This window comes from Suncus etruscus, chromosome X, assembly GCF_024139225.1.
Source record: "Suncus etruscus isolate mSunEtr1 chromosome X, mSunEtr1.pri.cur, whole genome shotgun sequence".
Lineage (NCBI taxonomy): Eukaryota > Metazoa > Chordata > Mammalia > Eulipotyphla > Soricidae > Suncus > Suncus etruscus.
Window position 1 is genome coordinate 71,895,645 of NC_064868.1, and position 20,689 is coordinate 71,916,333.

Genomic DNA, 20,689 nt, shown 5'->3' on the forward strand with positions numbered 1-20,689 from the left:
ACAGAAAAACAGTCTCAGAAAAACAGAATTTCCATGTGACTGAGAAATTCCACTTCTTGTTATCTATACCCAGGGCATAGAATCCTTCATTTAAAAGGACATAAGCACACCATTATGTATTACATCACTTAGTAGGTTATGGAATCAACCTAGATGTCCAATGATGGTTTTGCAATTAAATACTTTGCAATTGCAAGAAGAAGAAAACCATAGAATTCACTGCAATTAGATAAAACAAAAGGATATTGGGGCCAGAGAGATAGCATGGAGGTAGGGCGTTTGCCTTGCACACCGAAGGACGGTGGTTCGAATCCCCCAAGCCTGCCAGGAGTGATTTCTGAGCCTAGAGCCAGGAGAAACTCTTGAGCACTGTTGGGTGTGACCCAAAAACCAGAACCAAAAAAAAAAAAAACCTCACTAACTAAAGGATATTATGTTAAATAGAGTAAGTCCGAAGAAGACAAATACTGGATGGTATCATATATCTATGATACATAGAATACATAGAATAACAGAACAAATCACATATCAGTTGAAAAATATTTTTGTAGCAGTGATGCTTAGGCCAGCTTTACCAAAACTGGATCAATATCTCTGAGGATAGGATTTTGGTATGTATAAGTTTTTAAATTTTTCCAGTGAGTTTCATGTTCAGCTATGTTTTAGAACCACTGGTCGAAGAAAAGTATGATAAAGTCATTAGGTAGAATATGTGTAGCAAAAATGTGTTTTCACTCATCTGTGGAATATAAAAAACAGATAGCATGGAAGTAATATCAAGAGACAATAGAGACAAGAACCAGGAGGACCTTTGTAGAAAGCTTTCCACAAATTGTGAAAGAGTGCAATTAGGGCAAATAAGAGACATCTGTGACAATGAGACTTGTGTGTTGAAAGGGGATTAAGTGACAATAACAATATTGTAAGAATATTGCAAATGACAGCATCTAAAAGAGGAGAAAGAAAGAAAATGAGAATGAGAGAGAAGAAAGGAGGGGGAGGCAGAAAAAGAGGAGGAAAAGAGGAGATGGAGAAGGAAGAAGATGAAGAAGAAAGAAGTAGAGAGGATAAAAAGGAGAAGAAAAGAGAAGAGGAGGAAAAGAGAGAAGAAGCAGGAGCAAAAGGCAGATATATACAATGAAATACTGTGCAGCTGTTAGGAAAAGGAAGTCATAAAATTATATATATATGTATATATGTATATATATATCTATAAAACTCCGGGGCCGGGCGGTGGCGCTGGAGGTAAGGTGCCTGCCTTACCTGCGCTAGCCTAGGAGACGGACCGCGGTTCGATCCCCCGGCGTCCCATATGGTCCCCCAAGCCAGGAGCAACTTCTGAGCGCATAGCCAGGAGTAACCCCTGAGCGTTACCGGGTGTGGCCCAAAAACCAAAAAAAAAAAAAAAAAAAAAACTCCCATATGACCCAGCAATTACACTCCTAAGTATCTGTCAAAAATACAAAAACACTAATTGAATGACTATTTGAGAGGACACACACCTATGTCTAAAAATATTCATAATGTAGAAAAAAATCCAAGTGCTCAAAAACAGATGAGTGGGTGGAGATGGTTAGAAACACAAAAACAATAAATATAGCAGGAAGAGCACTTGCCTTGTACTCTGATAACTTTGATTTACTCCCTGGCTTATGTTCCCCTGAGCCTGCTAGGAGTGATTCTTGAGGGCAGAGCCATGAGTAACCCCTGAGCACCTTATAGTGTGGCCCCCAAACTAATAAAAAAAAAACCCGAAAGATGATGTCTAAACTTTTGAAAGAGCAAGAGTGTAATTGCATGTGGTCATGCATAAAAACATCATCAAGAAGCAAAAGAACAGACAAACATGTAATGTGAATTAGTTCTGCTCGTTAAGTTATAAGATAAAATAAATATTTTCAATAGTTTCTTGCATTAGCAATAGTTGTTACTTTAATGGATATGATATTGTACTCTCAAAACATTTTTAAAACTATGACGTGTAAAAAATTTAAAGAAAAGAAGCAAAAGAACAAGTACCAGATTATTTCACTTACATATTAGGAGAGACAATGTTTAATGAAAGGAAACTTTTAGACTGTGAACAAATAACTGATGTTACCAAGGAGAGTAACTGAAAGGATCCAGTCAACAAATATTTACACTATAAGCCAATGTTCCTCAATAAAATAAATTAAACATAAAATAACTACTACAACATGTATGAAATATCAACAATATCAATTTTATTAATTATAAAGTGGAATCTGGGCCAGTGTGGGGAATCATTACAACAAAACCTACTGAACTTTTGACACTGTCCAACAGAACCTGTTGATGAGAATAAGACATACACAGTTGTTTGTTGAAGCAGCAAGTTAGCGTCAAGAGCCCCCAAACAAAGGGTTCTCTGTGCTGTTGTTGTTTTTTTATCTGCTGCCTCCTTCCCACCACATATAACATTTGTAATGTGTTAGTATGTAAGACAAAGACAAAATGGTTAGCACAGCTGTCGACAAGTGGAAAAAGTGTAGTGAAAAGAATCAAAGAGAGAGAGAGAATAAAAAAGTGGCCTTCTAATGCTCACCTACTGTTTTGGGGGGCCTTGGGGGTGGTAGATTGAGACCAAGAGAGAAAGCAAACAAGAACAGGCTGGGTTGGGGTGGGGTGATGGAGCCGCATGTCCAAACTACTATGCTTTGTGTGCAAAAAGAGAAAGAGAGTACAGGGCAAAGTGCATCAGGCAGATGCTTAGTAGGCCAGGCAGTGGGCCCCCATCAGGCCTACCTGCCCACTGGTTCTCCCCGGTTTCTTCCTGGACCCCCCCTTCTAAGAGTCAGGCGTCCACTTTTATACTCAGTCTGCTGACAATTACAATTACAGGAGGGCCAGGTCCATTCCCAGTCTGTTGACAGTTTCAGGATTTTTTATAGGTGATGTCATAATTCCTTAATAAAAATTTTAATTAAATGTTATAAAAACATTTGTACAGTACATTGTACCCCCTTTATGTTTGGTAAAATAACTAAATAAATAATAAATAAAAATAATATTATTGTTCAAGTACTGATCTACATTAGTTCCAGGTAAGTCTAATCTGAAGAGTGAACTCAGAGGTCAGTGGAGAGCAGTCAGGGAGGTGATAATCTTCTGCAAGTCCTCCAGGTAAAGCGGTCGCAAATGGCATTTCACCTTCTTCTGCAGTGCAAATATGAAAGCTCCAGAGCTGAGAAAAGTGTAGGGAAAAAGAAACAACAATTATTACATAGGGATAAAATAAACAGTAACTAAAGTTACACCTATTTTAAGAAAGTGAAAAAATGACCTCATAGGTAACAGGAAGATAAAAATCTTCTAGCTGCTTCCTGCTGACAAAGGACACATGGTGGAGTTATCAGAGTTTTCAATTTTTATTTTCTATCTATGGTATAAATATAAAAATGAGAGATATATCCTAATTCATTGATATTTATAAACCCCGGTACATCTTCTGCCAGCTAAATTCTCAACTAGTTTCTTTTTATCATTTTCTTCATTAAAAAAATATACCACGCCGCATCTTGTAAGCAAAAATAAATCCCTCATTGCTTTAACTTTTTTCAGCATTATGCCACATAAAAATGTATTTTGCTCATTTTCACTCTTTTCTTTTTCTCTCGTTATGCCATTTATAAAAAGTCTCATTCACACTTTTCTCTCTCATGTAGTTTTTACTCTCCCCATTTTCTCTTTCTCACTCTTTCATTTTCACACTCATTTCTTTCTCTTTTTCTACATCCATACTATAAATCACATCTTTGTCTCCATAAAGTCTCTGCTTTCAGGTCCTTGCAAAGTCCAGTGTTTAACTGGGCACACCTGGGGATGTCAAACGAGTCAGACCAAGAAAGAGGGGAAAAGAAAGAACGGAGCCTTTTAATGCTCACCTAATGTTTGCTTTTAGGGAAGGGAAGAGAGAAAACAAGACAGCTGCATTAAGAAGAAATCAAACAAGAAATAAAGAGATTAGACTAATTATAATGAATAATCAAATTACCAAAATCTATGGGACATAGCAAAATCAGTAATTACAGGTAAATTCATACCAATACAGGCCAATACAGGCCTAAATAAGGAAAGAAGAAAAATATAAAATAAATAACCTAAAGTATCTGGAAAACTAACAACAAAGGAACCCAAACAAAAGCAGAAGAAAATAAAAACAAGAGCAAAAATCAATGATATAGCAACTATGAAAATACAAAGGATCACTGAATCCAGGAACAGTTTTTTTCTTTTGAAAGAACAAACAAGATAGACAAACCATTGGCAAGATTCACAAGAAAAGTATCCAAATAAATTCAATCAAAAATGAAAGGGGAAAAATTACAACAGAACCTCCAGCAATTAAAGACATCATGTAAGCTTATTATGAACAACTGTACTCTGATAAGCTAGGGAACATAGAAAAATAGACAGATTTCTGGAAAAAAATAAAATCTCCCACAACTAAGTAGGTAATAGTCTAAACAGGCCAATCACAAGCAAAGAAAATGAAACAGTAAAAATCTCCCCAAGAATAAAATCCTTGGGATACATGGATGGTTCAATACATGCAAGTCAAACACCCTCATAAACCAAATCAGTAAAAACAAAGATAAAAATATATGATCATATCAATGGATGCAAAGAAAGCATTCAACAAGATTCAATCCACATTCTTGATTAAAACGCTCAGTAATATAGGTGTTGAATGAACCTTCTTGAATAGCTATCTATAAAAAACCCATAGCCAATAGTATTCTTTTTTTTTCTTTTTTTTTCTTTTTAATTATGAGAACAAGGGTGCAAAGAAAGAGGACAAGGTAAAGTTACAGTGGAAGGACAATCACCCATAACATAATTCTCAGAAGTCCCCTTGCTGATATCTTAACTTTGAAATTTCAGCCAAAGAACATTAAGATAAATAAGACAGAATCCATGTACAATTACTTTGTCCCTCAAGTCCCCAGATTGTAACACATTATAATATTTCTTAACAGTACACAAGGCAATCTAAAGCCATAAAACTACGTAACTCCTTAAACATTACAGGCATAGTATTTTCTTACATTTCCATATACATGCATATTAGCTTAAGTTAACCTCAAATTTTAAGTGAGTTCTTTTTAAGGATTAGAATCAAAGGAGCACAGTAAGAATGGTGTTAGAGTGGCAATTGTTGTTTGCATAGGCCCACCAAAATATGAGGGACATGGAAAGAAATAACCTTGGCCTAAGTACAAAGAGACCAGACCCCTGAAGTTTCCTGGCACAAGACCAAGTCTAGGCTCCAGGCAAGCTAGATCGTCCAATCCAATACATTGTCCGTAGTGCCAACACACTTTTATTTTTCACACAGTCTCTGTTGTTGGTATCATGTTTCTGTATTACAGATCCTGGAATTTGCATATCTTACATTGAAGTCAGGACGTGGAGCATCCTCTCCTTTCACCTCACAATCAAAGGGCAATGCAGGGAGCCCTGTCCTGTAAGCAGGTCGTTGTTGTTGTTAAGTCGTCTCAGTGTTAAGGGAAGTCTCTTTTGAGCAGGTCGAAGTCTGAGCAGTGTAGGTCTTCCGTGGTAGAGGATTGCTTCCAGGTGATGTTATAGACCAGCCTGGATGTTTCGTGGATGGCTTTCCTGGTTCAGGGGAGAATGGAATATGCCCTTTCTTCTGAGGTCTGTGCCAGGTCATTATGTCAATGTTCAGGGTGTAAGGTCCCTTTGCACTACAAGATTTGTGTGTTCCAATCTCTATTAGATAGGATCTTATTTGTATTTATACTATTTTCCCATTTTAATGTGCCAATGCAAATAAGAAGCAATGCCACATGGTGTTATTGGCGCATATGGGGGCCATAAGAACAATTACAATGATTCCCATGACATGGTTCAATCATAAGCATTAAACTGGGGGACTCTTCCACCAAAATTCCTCGTTAAACAGCTCAAAAAGAGAAGATAAAAAGTGGTTAGAATCATCACTGTCTAAGACAACATTTAGTAAGAATTATAGCTGTCAGAGAAAAAACACAAAATATTCTAAAGAAATACGTGTCCATTTTATGTATCTTGAAACAGTTTGGGGTTGTCACACACAATGCACAGCTTTGGACTGTGATTACGATTGTACACTACTGAAGTTAAAAAGAGTAAACTAGGTTAGTGATGTTTGAGAGGGGGTTAGAGAGTTAAGGAATAAAAAAGAGCTTTGTAGGGGTGTGGGAAAGGGGAGAATACAAAATAAATAAATTTTTTTTTTTGGTTTTTGAGTCACACCCGGCAGTGCTCAGGGGTTATTCCTGGCTCCATGCTCAGAAATTGCTCCTGGCAGGCACGGGGGACCATATGGAACGCCGGGATTCGAACCGATGACCTTCTGCATGAAAGGCAAACGCCTTCCCTCCATGTTATCTCTTCGGCCCCTTACACAAATTATTTTATACAAATAATGACTCAGAAAGAAAAAGATTGGAGTCTATACCACTTAAAATAGTGTCAAAAGCATCAATTACCTAGTAATCTACATAACAAAAGAGGAGAGACCTATCCAAGGAAAACTGCAAAACACCTAAAAAGAATTTGAAGAAAACCCAAGAAAATGGAAAAGCATTCATGCTCATGGATCAGAAGTATCAATGTTATCAAAATGACCATCTTACCTAGCCTACTATATAGATTCAATGTAATCCCTGTCCAAATTCAGATAATATTCTTCAAGGACTTGGAACAATTAATTATAAAGTTTGTGTGAAATCATAAGAGATCTTGGATAGTCAAAACCACACTGTAAAACAAGAAACTGGGAGGCATCTCATTACCTAACATGTCATAGTGATCAAAACAGCATGGTATTGGAACAATGACAGACTTTCAACAATGACAGACTTTCAGACCAATGGATCAGAATAAAATATTCAGTGACAAACCATTAAGTATATGGTTAATTAATCTTTGAGAATGGATCCAATAACATGAAATAGAATAAAGACAATCCCCTTAACAAGTGGTGTTGAGCCAATTGATAATCAAGTGTGAAAATTAATGATTAAAAATTAATGATTAATACATATCTCATACTATAAAATGTCAATTTAAAATGGATCAAGGTTTTGAGATTAGAACTGAAACCCTAAATTTCATTGGAGCAAACTTAGGCAGAACACTCCAAGACTTAGATGTCAAAGGAGTCTTCAATGATAGAATGCCAATGGCAAGAGTTATATAATCAAGTCTGAATAAATGAGATTACATCAGCATAATGTGTATACAAAAGAAACACTGGCTAAATCTAAAAGACAACTGAGTGGGAGAAAATATTTTCATTCAACACATCAGATAAAGGGTTATCTAAGATATACAAAGTACTCACAAAGTACTCCACAGACCCTAAAAACCTCATCAAAAATGGGGAGAGGAAATGGACAGACACTTCTCTGAAGACCAACAGATGGCAAAAAGGCATATGAAAAATCATGACTTATCATTAGGAAAACCCAAATCAAACAATGAGATATCATCTGACACCAGTGAGAATGGCCATATCAAAAAATATCGGGAGCAATTTTAATTGGTGGGAATGTGATAAAAAAGGAAGTCTTGTCTACTGCTGCTAGGAACTCTCCCTGGTCCAACCCTTATAGAAAAAAAGTACGGGGGCCGGAGAAATAGCATGGAGGTAAGGTGTTTGCCTTGCATGCAGAAGGCCAGTGGCTTGAATCCCGGCATCCCATATGGTCCCCTGAGCCTGCAAGGAGCAATTTCTGAGCATAGATCCAGGAGTAACCCTTGAGCACTGCTGGGTGTGACTCAAAAAACACAAAAAAATAGTACGGACTGTTCTTAGTAAACTACAAATCAATCTGCCATATGACCCACCATTTCTGCTTTTGGGTATCTATCCCTAGGACAGAAAAATCATTGATCCAAAAGAATGTATGTATAAATACTGTTATTCATCAAAGCACTCAGTACAATAGCTAAGAGTTAAAATCAACTTAGATGCCCAACAGCAGATGAGTAGATCATGCAGATGTGGTCATATACACACTGGAATACTACATATCTGTAAGAAATGATCCAATCATACAACTTTCTGCAATGTAGATGAAACTGGAAGATACTCTGTTAAGTAAAATAAGACAAAAGAATAAAGATAAATACAGAATGATATAACTTATATGTGGTTTTTAAAATAACTGTATGATGGATAAATGTAATTGCCAAATATTAACACAGAATAGTATGCAGCTATTAAAATGTCTGCCTATGCAGATTATTAACTGACATGAAAAGTGCTTCTCTTGTATACTTAGAAGTACAAAGACAATGTCTCAAGGTCCCTATGTTTGCTTGGATGCACAGAAAGCTATATTGAAACAAGAGAACAGAAACCTTTAATGCGAGTTGGTGTCTTAAAAGAGGTAGATGTACTTCTTCTATTGTCCATGGTAGAGTATATAATTGATCATTTGTTGCAATAAAAAATTGTTGTGTGGGCCATACCCCACAATCCTCTTAAAAAAACATAAAATAACTGTATGAATAAATGCAATGACTTAAATGAGGGTAGTCGAGAACACTACAGGCCCCAGAGTATAGTGAGAAAAAAAGAAAATAAGTTGAGAGGAGGAGGAAAAACACCAATATGGCAGGCATAATCCAAGAGGTCTCATATGTATTGGTGGTGTTAAGAAAGAACAGAAATAGGGCCCGGAGAGATAGCACAGCGGTGTTTGCCTTGCAAGCAGCCGATCCAGGACCAAAGGTGGTTGGTTCGAGTACCGGTGTCCCATATGGTTCCCCGTGCCTGCCAGGAGCTATTTCTGAGCACACAGCCAGGAGTAACCCCTGAGCACCACTGGGTGTGGCCCCCCCAAAAAAAAGAACCAAAAAAAAAAAAAAGAAAGAACAGAAATAAATACCCAAACCATAGTCAACAGTACTGAAATCCTAATACCCAAACTTGAACATCCAAAATTAAAAATGGGCCTGTTATGCCGGCAGGTGGCAGGGACAGATGACATCAACTGCACTTTGGAAGACTTGGTTCAGGGAGATTGACATTGGTGGTGGAATTGTTTCTGAAACATTGTTTTGACTGCCCAACCAGTGGTATTTCTCTGTTCTTTCCTTGGACTCCTTTTCATACCTACTCTTTTTTCAATATTATTGAAACCATTGTGAATTACAAGTCTTTCACAGTTGTATTTCAGGCATATAGTGACAATGAATTAAGGTTAATCCGACCACCAGTGTTGACCTCCCTCCACCAAATTTTCAGCGCACATCCTATACCAGCACCCTTAACCCCCTGGTATGCCAATATAACAGGACTATTTTAAGTTTAAATTGTTATATTATGGATATCTTGATTCTATCATTATGTCCTTTTTTATCTCCACCAGTGCACCTGAGACCACTTGGCACATGGCTCCCATCCCTTTTTTATTCTCAATTTTATAGAACAATGCATAAATGCGAGGTAAAACAAACAAAAACCCCACCAGTTTCATCAGCAGTTTGGCAGCAACCATCCAGCAGGAGCAGTCCAGCAGAGGGAACCCCCTGAGAAATTCAGTCAGGGGTTTATATGATCCTCTGCTAACTGACCCTAAATGACAGTAACTAGGGGCCCCTGCAGACTTATTTAACCCTTGAATGGACAGATCCCTCTTAAGACTAACTAGGGACCATAACAGTCTGTAATTTCTTAGACCCCGATATGCATAGTGCATCAAGAGTATAGTTCTGATGACTGAAAAAGTATCAAACACCTCTATTACATCTCTCTTATAATAACTTTAGGGAGAATATGTTGAGGATATACAAGGAACTCGAATAGATTATGGAACATACTGCCAAAATGAGTCAAGAATATTTCAGAGTAGGAAAGAGAAAATCTGAAAAAAGTCATGACAGAACTGAAAAGCTTGGTAGGCAAAATGAAAAACTCACTGGATAGCCTCAGCTGCAGAGTAAAGGCTGCTGAGGACAGAATAAGTCAGTTTGAAGATGATATGCATAACACCTCCAGATACAGCAGAAGAATGAAAGAGTCTTAAATGAACAGAAAATGGAAAAATCCTCAAATTAAATGATCAGATAACAAGAGATCTTCAGGGTAAATTTAACAAAAGCTGCACAAGAAACATTGGAGTTCCATAGAGCCACAAAGAAACCTTTATGAAGAAGAAACAGTCAAAGACATCATTATTGAGAAGTTCCCAGAGCTGGAGTGCATATAACCACATCCTAGATGTCAAGAGTACCATCTAAAAGAGATCCAAACAAAAGAATATCAAGGCACATCCTAGTCACAATGATGAAAAAGTATAGAAATATAATACTGAAAGCAGCAAGATCAAGAAAGGGAACTATATATAAAAAGTGCCTTAACATTCACAGCATAGTTATCTCAAGTACAAATGCAGTGGTAGGATATAGTGAACAAATTCAAATACATCAGTATTACCACAAGAATCCTTAATCCACCTAGGTTCTCATTCTGGTGTGAATGAAGGATATACAGCTTCATGGATAAAAAACAGCTCATGTAGTTTACATACTCAAAATTAACTATAAAATAACCGAAGAAATTATTTAAGACAATACAGTCCCCACTATCACACCAAATTTCAACCAAAAGATAGCAAGATTTTCAGAACAATTATCTCTCTGAATTCAATGGACTAAATGTACAAATTAAGAAAAACAGTGGGAAATGGATCAGAATTTTGAAAGTAACATTTTGCTGCTTTCAGTAAATAGTTTTGAATAATAAGAGAAAACACAGACTCAAAATAAGAGGTGGGAAGGCTGTGAAGAAATCCACACACCATAACCCCATAGGGAAGGGAAAGTGGGTCTGGATTAGGCAGGAAATAATCCAAACCAGTCAGGAGAGAGATGAAACATCAGTCTGGGGACATTTCCACTACATGGACTGATATGCATATGCTGTCCTGCCCATGGGGATTTCATAATTAGGCCAAATTCTTCTACTTTACCTTTATGCCTCAACATTTGACCTGTTAATATCATTCTAGTAATGGTTTTGGTTGAAATAATCAGCCATGAAATAAATATTGGGCATTATACAGGCACAGTAATATTGAGTTCATGTAACAAGTGTTCCTAAGTTTTGAAGTCCAGTGAGAGTTGGAAAAGTTCCACCAAAACAGAATTAAATTTTGAATCTGACTACTCCTAATGCCTGTGAATCTCTGCTTTATTGTGATATGTTGGCTTGTAGTCCCAATTACTTGGTGAAGTTGCTGTGGTTTCCATTTCTCTTTATCTCTTTATCTAGTCTGTGCTGAATTTGGGGAGGAGCAGGAATGCTTCATCTTGAAGGGCTCCTTTTTCCCATACAGCAGGAATATTGGCTTGTTTTCATCATTTGTAAGAGTTCTGCTTCTGGGGCCGGCGAGGTGGCGCTAGAGGTAAGGTGTCTGCCTTGCAAGCGCTAGCCAAGGAAAGTTCGCGACCGTGGTTCGATCCCCTGGCGTCCCATATGGTCCCCCCAAGCCAGGGGCAATTTCTGAGCGCTTAGCCAGGAGTAACCCCTGAGCATCAAATGGTGTGACCCGAAAAACCAAAAAAAAAAAAAAAAAAAAGAATTAAAAAAAATTAAAAAAAAAAAAGAGTTCTGCTTCTATAGAGGGGTAATGGGACCCAGAGTTTCTTGGTAGGACTGCCATCTGTAGAAATATAAACTTATCCTTTACCTTTAATGAAAAGATTACAAGCTATTCATTTTTGGGAAAAAAGATTAATATGCATAACATTCATCTGTCATAATTCATTCATCTGCAGACTTAGGGAGTGGCTCCAGCTACATGTAAGGTACAGTTCAAAGGGGTGCAAATATTACATTCCCCAATAATTTGTCCATCTTGCCTCCTTGGGATGAAATAATGTACTTTAAGGCAGTATGGCTTGATGCTCTACTATAGGTGTCTAAAAACAGGTGATACAAGATGTCTAAAAACAGCACTATCATTTCCTTGAGCCATTGGCCTAGGGAAGCCAGAATGAGAGTGTGAATGATAAAATGTGATATAATGTGAGTGATAAAAATGATAAAATGTGAGTGACAAAATGGGTTTAGAACACTATCTAAAATGGATTTGTAGTTCCTGAAATAATTCCTGAACAACATAGTTTTGGGCATTTAGGGAGTCAGTGACAGTTTCAGGGAGATGGCCACCAGCATATGCTGAATCACCATGCAACATGGGCCTGACACATAAGAAAGTAGGTAAATCAAAATGGTGAGTTTCACTTGATGGACAGACCTATAATTTAGACAATATTTTGGTTAGTGAACAGCCAGTGATCTTACCATTTTATGATGATGAGACATCTATGTAAAACACGGGAGCATTAGGGATGTGAGAATAATGGATTATTGAAAAAAAATTGCAAAAGGTGTCCTTCTGAAAAAAAATCCCAGGCTCTTCTAGCTGGGTAATAGAAGGATATTTCTCCTTAAAAATTAGTTAAAGCTCTTTGAAGAGCCTATGTAAGGGGCAGAATAGACTCAGTTTCCTTTTTTGGAATGGGCAGTAATATGATATGGGGATCATAACCCAGCAGGGCATACACCCACAGACTCCCTTTAAATATCAGAGCAGCTATTAACTCTAAATATGGCACAATGGTGTGAGGCTGTTTATTGTGTAATATAATCATTTAAATGATGCAGATAATTGGGCTATAGCAGTGATTGGGGCTTGGGGCTAACCACACTTTTTCTCCAGGGATGAACCTGGAAAGATAGAACTTATGGACCTGGTGCATAAAAAAGTTTAAAAAGTTTAATTACTTTGAGCTTCAGAGATTAACTGCCTTGGGATATCCAAGGCAGATTTCCCCTCTAGATTGAGGAATAGGTTGTTGAGCTCAGAGTTGGGAATTCCAAAGGAGGGATGAATCCAATTAGTGTGCCCAGCAATTTTGAAAATTATTAAGAGTTCTGAGATCTTTCTGATAGATGTAGAGTTTTCTGGGGATGCACTGTAGTGTGTTCCATGACATAGCCCAAATATTCTTACATGAGTAGTGTTTGAATATTCTCCGTGGTTGGTTCAAAGCCAACAAGCCTGTCATTTCATCCTCATATAACCTCAGAAACTCTGTAGTTAGAACATACAATAAAGGTATCATCATATAGTGAATAATATAATTATGGTGAATCTTTGTTCTAGCAGGGAGTAAAACCAGATCAACAAAATATTTACACAAGGTAGGTGAATTGGTCATTCCCTGAATTAAGACAGTCCACTGAAATCTATGCACTGGGTCCAATTTTTAAGAGAACAGAAAAAGATAAGCATTTACTGTCCTCTGAGTGTATGAGAATGTTATAGAAAGAGGTTTTTTTTTTTTTTTTTGGTTTTTCGGGCCACACCCGTTTGATGCTCAGGGGTTACTCCTGACTAAGTGCTCAGAAATTGCCCCTGGCTTGTGGGGACCATATGGGACACTGGGGGATGGAACCGTGCTCCTTCCTTGGCTAGCGCTTGCAAGGCAGACACATTACCTCTAGCGTCGCCTCGCCGGTCCCAGAAAGAGTATTTTAAGTCTATTACCAGTGTCCTGTCTTAAGTTATAGTCACAGGGGTATGGAGGTTGGGTTGCAAGGCGCCCATAGGAATAAAAATAGAATTAACATTTATTTATTTATTTTTATTTTTTGTTTTTTTTTTTGGACCACACCTGGTGACTCTCAGTGGTTACTCCTGGCTATGCACTCAGAAATTGCTCCTGGCTAAGCGGACCATATGGGAAGCCAGGGATTGAACCGAGGTCCGTCCAGGGTCAGCTGCATAAAAGGCAAGTGCCCTACCACTGTGCTACTGCTTCGGCCCCTAGAATTAACATTTCTTTCTTTTTTTTTTTTTTTTGGTTTTTTGTTTTTGGGTCACACCCGGCATTGCTCAGGGGTTACTCCTGGCTGTCTGCTCAGAAATAGCTCCTGGCAAGCACGGGGGACCTTATGGGACACCGGGATTTGAACCAACCACCTTTGGTCCTTGATTGGCTGCTTGCAAGGCAAACACCTCTCTGGGCCCAGAATTAACATTTCTTAGGCCAATTAACAATGGCCATTTCCCTGACTTCTTTTGTATAACAAACAGGAGAGATTCATTCTGAAACTGAGGTTTCAATATGTTCAAGTTTAACTTGCTCCTCTACCAGGTCTATCAGTGCCTTTAATTTTTCATAGTTTAGAGACCACTGCGAAGTCCACATGGGATTATGAGATTTCTATTGAAATCACAGTGGTGAGGAAGCAGAACCATAGTGGCCCCAATAAAAAAAAATTGGTGGGCCAGGGCTGGAGAGGCACTGGTTTGATCCCCGACATCCCATATGGTCTCCTGAGCCAGGGGCGATTTCTAACTGCAGAGCCACGAGTAACTTCTGAGCACCACTAGTTGTGGCCAAAAAAAGTGGTGGGCCCTGGATTAGGAACCATAGAGGGAGCTGGGGAGGAATATTGTACTTGGTGCATCACTGATTGTGTGGATATAGACCCCATAGATACAGTGGTTGGAAGGTAGCCACTTGTCTTTCTGGACTAATGCTTTTCATTCATCTAGTACTCTGTCAAACAGAGGAAGACAGCAATGAACCTGCTCCTTGGAGCCTATAAGGTATTTTTTCCACAGCCCAGTTATAGGGCAAGTCTTGCAAATAAATGATGGAAAAATTGTCACACATGCCTTTAAATTTCTTCCCAAGAATCTCAAGGATTATCAGTGGGTGCTTGTACTGTATAATATTGCTGGCAAGGGCCACCATATGATCAGTAGAGGCTGCTAAGGGATTGGTACTACGAAAGCCTCCAATCCTAAGGCGATCAGAGTGGTCAGAGTCTACAAAGGGAAGAAACAAAAGCTGGGCAATGGACTCTCCCTTCTCAAAACTTCAAACAGTTGTCACAGCATAAAGATTACTATTTCTTCAACATGATCAGAATCTATTATCTTCACATGTATGGTGATTCCCTTAATAATTTGACTGCTTCTTCCCAAAATCAGGCCTATAGTGCCACTTTATGTCAGATTTTAATTTGTAGGGGCACTGGTCCAATGTTATGGTCACAGTCTCAGGGTAAGGGACATCCAAGTCATAACTTCCTGCAGTAGCAGGTTGCAGCAAAGCTATTGATCACAGCTATGTGGGACATTGGAATGGCCCCTCGCCCATTTTCCTGAGACAGGATGATTGAATCTCAGTCTTGAGAAGGCAGGTCCAGGAGGAATCCTGCTGTTTCTATGAAAATTTTCTAGTTTGCCACAGTGAAATATGTTCCCTGAACTTGTGAAGTGTAGGGTTGGCCTCTTCTCTAGTTTTTCCAGACAGGATTACCAGACGAACAGTATTCTCTTGTGAATGATTTCCTTTACCACATTCGAGTAAGGTTCTGGTGGTCCCCTTAATAGGGGGGGGGATATTTGGTGAGGCTCTGTATTCTCTGGAGGAATACCCTGCTCAATTCTGATAATCCTGAGCTTGTATTCATACAAAAAAGACCTCTGTGGCATTGGCACAAGCCTTATGTTTGATGGAACCAACATTTTGACAAACTTTTAGAAATTCCATAACAGCTTCTCTCTTTTGATAGGGTGCAAGATAGCCTGGCAGTCTTCACTGGCATTCTCAAAAGCTAATTGTCTTATTAGATGCTGCTGTCTTTCTTTACTTCTAACTTGTCTCTGTATAGTCTCTGTCAATTTTCCCAGAAATTCAGCATATGGCTCAGAAACTCTCTGAAAATTCCTTGTATTCCTTCAAATTTCTCTTACATCCCTGTATTCCTTTAAATTCAGCATCAGTCCATCTCTCTTCCCCAATTTTCCCCTTTAAACACTGTGATTTGTAATATGATTACTGAAGGGGTATCATGCATATCACTTTACCTCCAGTTTTTGTCATGTCTGCCCCAAACTCAGCCAGGGCGGAGGGCAGGAGGAAAACGGGATATTAGGGGCCTGAGTGGTGGTGCAGCAATAGGGTGTTTGCCTTGCACGTGGCTGACCTAGGATGGAACGCGGTTCAATCTCCCGGCATCCAATATGGTCTCCCAAGCCAGGAGCAATTTCTGAGTGCATAGCCAGGAATAATGCCTGAGCGTCACTGAGTGTGCCCCCCCCCCCCAAAATAAATAAATTGGCTGTGGGAATTGTGCACCGGTGAAGGAAGTTGTATATTGACTAATACTCGGTCATAAGCAAATTTATAACTGTGAAAAAAAAAACCACGACTGTATTCTGAACAATCCTGTACCATGGTGTGTAAATAAAGTAATTAATGGTTTTTTAATAAGGAAAAAAAAATCAGCATCAATCTTTTCCCAAGCCCACAGTGCCACCTCCTGGACCTGGTCTAAAATAACACAAGGTAGGACAGCTTACATAATTCCCTTCCCTGGTCAAGAGTTCATAACTTAACTGAATCTCTGAAATTCTTCCAAAACTACCTAGGGGTGGAGTTTGGTCTTAGCCTCATTACTAATCCACACTCTCCACTTCACATATTGTGAAGGGGTAAGGCAGATCTTAGTTATCATATGAAAATCCTGAGACATCCAAAGCCCACCTCACTCCAAAAGTCAGGAACACAATACAAAATTGTGAAGTTTGATCATATGAAGTACAAGCTTTTTAAAACTGACAGATTGAGGTCATGTTCATGCCTTTGTAAGATTGAGATTATTTACCCACCTGATAGTTGGGGATGATGAAGCTGTGTCTAGAGCATGCTCTACCAGGCTGCAGTGGGGGAAGAATAGGGGACATTCTTACAGAGCCTCTTTCAGACCCTGAGTCCAATGAGAAAGTAGCCAGCTCATATTCAGCATTCCCTTCATCTGATATATTAATCCTAACAGATGGTGGTTTCTCTGGTTTAATGCCTTGGGATGGCTTCCAGTTTAAGAATAAGTCACCACTGGGAAGGCACTTTTACTTTCAAATATGGAAGACATTTCAGAAAGTCTGTCCTATATGTTCTGTGATGCATGATATATATGTATATGTGTGTGTATATATATATATCATGCATCACAGAACATATATATATATATATATATATATATATATATATATATATATATATAAGCACTAGGGTAGCATAAATACCCCTAAGAGTAACACCAAAAAAAAAAAAAACCAAAAAAAAAAAAAAGAGTAACACCAAAATGCCTAGTATCCATTTCCCCACTCTGTTATACAATATAATAAAAATCATGGTATAAGGCCTAGTGACTTCATTCCCAAACCAGGACACTATTATAGACTTGATCCAAAAGGGAATAATGGCTCTAATCCAAGAGGGAATTATCAACCTACTCCACCAGGGGTTCATCTCAACCACTATTGTTGAAGTCTTCCCAAGTCTGTTAGAGGCCAGATGTAAATAAATCGCCATATGTAAATGTAAATATGTAAATACACCATAATCCCAAGAGGAATGGGGGAGCAGTTCTGAAGCAGGGTTGCCACAGGAAATAATTCATTGCAGGCTAAAGAAAGCTGAAATACAGGTCTGGGGACCTTTTCACCATGCAAAGCAAGTTGAAGGGTCTGCTGGGACCAAAGTATTTATTGGGAAGATAGGACCACCCCTATGGTTGGGTGGGAGAATTAAGGTAAAGAATCTAGAAATTCTTTCTGCTCAGGTGGGTCTTTGACATGTAAAAGAAGAAGCCATACTTGTTAAGGGTGAAAGCCAGTACAGCAATAGTGTTTAGGATAAAGGTTGGTTAACCCAACAGAAAATAATCCTTCAAGAAAACAAACACCCTTTAAAAAGACAGGGGTGGCCATATTAATATCAGAAGATATATATTTCAGGATAAAAAAGGTTATAAGGAACAGAGATGGTCATTTTCAATAATCAAGGGATATGTACATCACACTACAAAAAATATGCACCTAGTGAGAGACCAGCAAAATACTTAAAGCAATTGTTAACAGACTTGAATACAGAAAAAGCAATATCATAGTAGTTAGATACTTCAATACTTCTCTGTCACCTCATGCTAGATAAACCATATTAAAACCCAACAAGAATATTTTGACTTTGGAAGAAAAATGAAAGTGAGTGTTTTAGTATATGCTTAGAAGACTTTTCATTCCCCCCAAAGCTGAATGTACATCCTTCTCCAATTGACAAAGAACATTCTCAATGACAATCCGCATATTGGGTCAAAACACACTGCCATAAAATCACTAAAATAGAAATGATATCAATTAACTTCTCAGATAATGATGGAATGAAAATAGAAGTGAACTGTAAACAGAAATGGAGAAATAATTTTAAAACCTAAAAATTAGGAGTCGGAGAGATAGCACAGTGGCATTTGCCTTGCAAGCATCCGGTCCAGGACCTAAGGTGGTTGGTTCGAATTCCGGTGTCCCATATGGTCCCTTGTGCCTGCCAGGAGTGATTTCTGAGCAGATAGCCAGGAGTAACCTCTGAGCACCGCCAGATGTGGCCCCAAAACAAAACAAAACCAAAAAAAACTAAAAATTAAACAGCTCACTACTGAAAAACCAGTGGATCAGAGAGAAATCAAAAGATTCCTAAAAGCAAATGTATAGCTTTGCAATAATTTATCAAGAAGGAAGGAAGGACCTACATAAATAACTTAATGACACAGATTATAAAATTAGAAAATGACCAACAAAATGAGCTGGAAGAAGTCAGGTGAAGAAATAATCAAACTTACATTAAAAAAATAATGAACTGGGGGCTGGAGAGATAGCATGAAGGTAGGGCATTTGCCTTTCATACAGAAGGATGGTGGTTCAAATCCCGGCATCCCATATGGTCCCCTGAGCCTGCCAGGAGTGATTTCTGAGCGCAGAGCCAGGAGTATCCCCTGACCACTGCCAGGTGTGACCCAAAAACCAATAAATAAGTAAATAAATAAATAATGAACTGGAATGTAATATAACAATCCAAAAATTTAGTGAAAACAAGAGTTGGTTCCTTGAAGAAATAAATAATATCTATAAACCATTAGTAAGACTCACAAAGAAACAAAGAAGGAAAACCAAAGTAAAGAGTATCAGACATGAAAGGTGGGAAGTCACAACAGATATTACCGAAATTCAATGGTTAATAAGGGATTTTTTGAGAATCCTTATGCCACAAAATTAGATTCAAGAAGAAGTGAATAAAGTCTTGAAATTTCCAAGCTGAATCACAATATGGAATACCTGAACAGACCTACGATTACCGAGGAAATTGAAGAGAATTATAGGCCAATATTTTATTAGCATAAAAGGAAAGATCCCCAACAAAAGATGAACTAATAGAATCCAACGGTTTACTCCGAAGATCATACACCTTGGACAAGGAGGATTCATCGCAGAGAAGCAAAGATTGCTTAATACACACAGGTAAATCAACATAATACACCAAATGAATCAAATAAAATATAAAAATCACAGGATCATATCAATAGCTACAAAGAACACATTTGACAAGATTCATCACTCATTAATTATAAAAATTCTAAACAGGATGGGAATTGAAGAAAATTTCCTCATTATACTCAAAGCCATTTACCAAGCCCATTTCCATTTCCCCCAATGGAAAGAAACTAAAAGATTTCTCTTATATATGTCACAAGACAAATTTGTCCACTATTACTATCACTACTTCTATTCAGCTAAGGACTGGATGTACTTGCAATTAGGCAAGAAAAATATATCAAGGCCCTCCAAATAGGAAAGAAGTCATTTTCTCATTATTTGCAGATGACATGATATATATTTGGGAAACCCTAAAGATGTTGTAAAGAAGCTTCTAGAAAAATAGATTTGTATAGTACAGAGTGATGATAGGTCATAAAATTAATATGCAAATATCCATGAATTTTAAATATACAGATAAGGAAAAGTAGAAATAGGTACTTAAAAACAATCTTGTTCAAAATTGTGCCTCAGAAAATCAAGCATCTTGGGATCAACTGAATTAAAGAAGTGAAAATATATATATATATATATATATATATATATATATATATACATACATGCACACACACACACACAAAGGAAACTACAAAACACAGCTTCAAGAAATAAAAGAAGACAAAGGAAATGGAATCACATACCCTGCTCATGGATTGCAAGGATTAACATAATTAAAATAGCAATACCTCTCAAAGCATTGTACAGATTTAATGCAATACCTATAAGGATACTAATGCTATTTTTTTTTCAAAGAAATAATTCAAACACTCCTGGAAGTAATGGGTAAAAAAATACCTCTAAGTATAAAGCAACCTTTGGGAACAAGAAGATGGGAGGCAACACTTTTACCCAACTTCAAATTGTACTATAAAGTAGTAGTCATTAAGACAGCATCATAGGAACGAGAGAGATAGCACAGCAGTAGGGCATTTGCCTTTGATGCAGCTGATCCAGGATAGACCCAGGTTCAATTCCTGACATCCCATATGGTCCCCTGAGCCTGCCAGGAGTGATTTCTGAGTGCAGAACCAGGCATAACCCCTGAACTCTGCCAGATGTGGCCCATAAACCTATATATATATATATATGGTTTTTTGGGCCACACCCGGTGGTGCTCAGGGGTTACTCCTGGCTGTCTGCTCAGAAATAGCTCCTGGCAGGCACGGGGGACCATATGGGACACTGGGATTCGA